We start from the raw sequence: 4512 nt of genomic DNA on the forward strand, positions 1-4512 counted from the left end.
ACTATGCTTCCATGGGAAAGAATGATATCACCTCATTTGAAAGAAAATGGAAAATCTTGGAAAAAATATAAGTGAAGTAAGCCAGACTTAATGAACCAAAGGTCCCCTGGTTTCCCTTATTTGTAATAGTTTACATCAAGGATAATCGCATGCATTTTGATTTGACATTTTGTTCTGTGCTGAGCATACAACATTATTGCTATATTGTTTGTTAGTATTTCTGCAGGCAGGCATATATAAAGAATTATATTCATCTTATCCATTACTGAAGGAAGAACAACTAAAAGAGCAACCCCTACTAGGAAGAGCAACTCCGACTTACGTAGCTTCATTCCTATGTAAGGCCAGTGTTGTCTCCTTTATCCTCATGTTGTACATTACAACTCTATACTTGGTCATCCCGTCTATCTACTACCTTCTACATTGTAAACTAAATGCCTCAGCAATTCTCATTTGCTTTACTTTTTAAAAAATTTCTCTCTTAATGTTTGAGGTTGGGGTGTGTGAGTGTGTGTGTGAGTGTGTGTGTGTGTGTGTGTGTGTGTGTGTGTGTATGGTTTTACAAAGATCAGAAGACAACGTTTTTCTTCATTTAGAATACATCTTTCAAGTCATTGTAAGTTGTGGCTAATGGGAGAAGTATTTTGCTATTTAAAAGATGAAACAGAAAAATATATTTGTTCATGTACCACAGTTGTTTTATTAGTCTGTAGTTGAAAACTTAACTTCGATTTATATCTTGGCTGTTGATGTGAATAATGTGAATAACAATGAAATACAGATATACTTAAGAGTTACTCATACAGAAATAATCATATGATTGGTGGGTCAGATGATATTTCAACTTTGCATTTCTTTAGAAAACTGCATACTACTCTCTACAATGAGAATACTAACCTGTATTTTGAACAAGAGTGAAGAAAATTTTATTTCTCTACACTCTCACCAACATTATTACCTTTAGAGTTTTTATAAAGGCAGGTTTTTACGATGTGCAGTACCCCAGACTGGCCTTAAATTCAAATCCTCTTACTCCAACCTCCTAACTGCTTGCACTTACTAGCCTTTACCATCACATCTGACTCCTTTGATGTTTTGATTAGTTTTAATAGTTATGAAGTAGTATCATAGTAATTTTGAATTGCATTTCTCTATAATGACTTCTGTTCACAAAGCATTAAGCCAACATGGAAGTGGTATTAAACCCAACTTTGTAAACCCACTGGTGATTTTCAGGGATTTTTGGAAAACAGGTCTATTCAGAACTTTTGTTAATCTCATCTTTAATCTCTCTATACAAAATCAATACTTAATTCAATATAGTAGAAAGGAAAAAAATTAAATTCCTAACATTTTTCAATTTTTAATAACATGATATTGCTTAAATCGTTTTCTGTTTACACTTGAGACTATATAACTCAATTTAGTTGTACCTTTTACAAGGCTATACGTATTTTATTTATTTTATGTTGATTGCTCTTTCCAAAGCCTGCGAGTCTAATTTCCCTTAGCTTCTTTCAGACTCATGTAGTTCAGATTTCAAACTGAAGAATAAATGGAAGAAAGCAAATAAAAAAATACATTTCCTCTCATCTGATGATTCCTCTACAAGAGTGAGGAAAGAGTTCATCCTTCTTAGGACCTATGAAAATATATCAAAAAGAGAATTCATTCTGCTAGATTTTCCCTATCTTTACAATGTAACTTAAATGATGTAAAAAACAATATACTGCTGAGATATGTTTATGTTTTATCAGGTTTGTACTTTTTTATATGGACTTAACCTCAATCTACAACATTACTTCATGATTCTGTCCCTGATATTTTTAAACTACCAAGACATAAGATAATCAACTTGATGTGCAGCATGGGAAGTTATCCATCTGGCTTCCTTCGAAGCAGAGCATGGTAAATAGATAACATTACATCTTGTTATTCACTACATGTAATGGTTTCTGTAATACTTATTGCGTTCTATTTAGTATTTTAAAAAACTGCTGGCTAAACTCAAAGCTCATTCATAGAATTTTATGTTAAGTATTTCACAAGTTTTATTTCTTAATTCTTAAGATAAAATTTGCTTTAATGCTAATGTTATTGCCATTTTAATGTTGGGAAAAATTGTAATTAAAGGCACGAATTGTATGGCCCAAACACACACAGTGAGGAAGGAAATGAGTTAAAGTTTCCAACAGTCTTTCAGCAATACAAAATGATAAGTAAAATCTCTCCATTCTCTTACACTCTCAATTCAATATTCATGTTATCCAAGAAATAATAGCATAGCAATGCCCATGGTTATTTTTTTCTGTTACATTTTGTCTTCAACCCAGATTGTTTTGGTGACGTTGGCTTATCATGCAGAGAACTGAGCGCATAAATTGAGGTCCAAGGAGGGGCAAATTTCTTCTGTCCCATAGTTCGTTTCCTTTTTAAAAAGTAATAAAACTTTCAAATATCATCACTTACAGTTTTTAAGAATCCAGAAGCGAAATGAATTCACATACAATCAGTGCAAAATGCTTTAAAATTAGTAGATAATAAAACAGGCTCCCGTGAAGTAAATATTTTACTACTTTTAAAATTATTTTTAAAGCCTTGTGCTGGATGGCCACACCTGTAATCCTGTCTACTTGGGATATCTACTCAGGAGCACCAGATCTGTGGATAACAGTTGGAAGACAATCAGAGCAAAAAAAAAAAATTCATAAGATTATTTTTCAAAACTTTTAATGAACTACCAAAGAGCCAGGAATGGTGATGTAGCTTATATAGAACCTCATCAATCTAGAGAGGAAATGCCTAGCAAGACCTTGAAGTCCTGAGTTCAAACTCTGAGCATGCCAACACAAATGCACGAGTACTCACATGTGCGCGGGCGTGCACAGACACACAGACACACACACACACACACACACACACACACACACACACACTTTTGCAAAATACTTTCATGTCAGTGTTTTGCATTAATTTCTTTGTTAACGATATTATATAGGGAAAATGGGGAAAATAACCTTTTCCTTCTCAGATCATTTTCATACATTTTTATTGGAAAAATAACTGTAACAGGGGTCACATTTACATGAGAAAGGTAATGAGTACATTTCCTAAAAAGCATTGTTACCTCCTCCTTTATTTCCCCCCACCATCCTTTCTCTCTAACCTCCACAAGTAGCCTCTCCTCCCCGTCTCCCCCACCCTGCCTAAATATAAACTTCATTTTTCATCATAATGTCTTGTGTATCTCATTGTTACAATTGGTCAACCTGTATCCCTATTTAAACATTGTGTTTTTACCTTTCCCCTACCCAAATTAGAGAAGCATATATATAAGATATTGGTGCACCAACTTCAAATGCAGTGAAAACCGGTGTTATAAAGTGGGGGAGGAACATATAAAGAAACAAAAAAATCACATCATACATTGTAAGTCCATTAAAAACAATAGCACGAAAGAAAAAAACCACTTGTGTCAATATCTTGGAGTACATTTCCCTTAACATCATCTTATCTAGTCATATGCACATAGCTTTTGACCTTTTTTATTTATCCCAGACATATATTAGTAACTGAAAATAAGGGAAAGCAGGGGTCCTATGTTTCTTTGGACTTGTCTTACTTCATTTAATAAGTTTTTTTCCAAGTCTTTCCATTTCCTAACAAATTGAGTGATGTCATTCTTTCAGATGGAGGCATAGAATGAATCTCTCTCTCTCTCTCTCTCTCTCTCTCTCTCTCTCTCTCTCTCTCTCTATCTATCTATCTATCTATCTGTCTGTCTGTCTGTCTGTCTGTCTGTCTGTCTGTCTGTCTGTCTGTCTGTCTATCTATCTATCTATCTATCTATCTATCTATCTATCTATCTATCTATCTATCTATCACATTATCTTGCTCCATTCATCAATTGAGGGGAATTGGAATTGGTTCCATACCTTAGCTATCGTAAATAATGTTGCAGTAAACATAGTTGTGCTGTTAGTTTTATTGTGGTCTTGTTTGTGATCACTTGGGTGAATGCCCAAAAGTGGGATTGCTGGGTCATGGGGGGCTTTATGTGGAGCCTTTTGAGGAACCTCCATACTGCTTTCCAAAGTTGTTGAACAAGTTTACATTCCCACCAAGGATTCGGTAGGGTTCCCTTCTGTCAACATACCCTCCAGCACCTGTTGTAAAAATATGGAACACTTCAAGAATTTGCATGTCATCCTTGCACAGGGGCCATTCTAATCTTCTCTGTATTGTTCCAATGTTAGTGTATTTCCTACTGAATTGAGCACAGAACATTTTTTATATATGAAGTGTAATTCATTTTCTTTCTTTTTATTGTGAAAATACTGTACAGAGGAGTTACAATAACATGGGCAAAATAACGAATACCTTTCTTATCAAGCATTGTTGCCTCCTTTTTGTTTCCCCTTCCTCTCCCTTCCCAAACTCCCACTAGCTCTGACACCTGATCTTCTCCCCCATCAACGTTGTAAAGTTCGTTTTACGACATAACGACTTGTA

The 4512-nt window shown here is 34.7% G+C and overlaps 1 non-coding gene across 1 annotated transcript; it reads right to left on the reverse strand.

The window, feature by feature from the left end:
- Positions 1-4173: 4173 nt before the first annotated feature.
- Positions 4174-4277, reverse strand: LOC122124753. Its single transcript, XR_006150643.1, has one exon. It is a non-coding gene; the product is annotated as a U6 spliceosomal RNA (small nuclear RNA).
- Between the last annotated feature and the right edge of the window lie 235 nt (positions 4278-4512).

The sequence above is a fragment of the Dipodomys spectabilis genome, unplaced genomic scaffold (assembly GCF_019054845.1).
Source record: "Dipodomys spectabilis isolate Male_0828 unplaced genomic scaffold, ASM1905484v1 ptg000242l, whole genome shotgun sequence".
NCBI classification, from domain to species: domain Eukaryota; kingdom Metazoa; phylum Chordata; class Mammalia; order Rodentia; family Heteromyidae; genus Dipodomys; species Dipodomys spectabilis.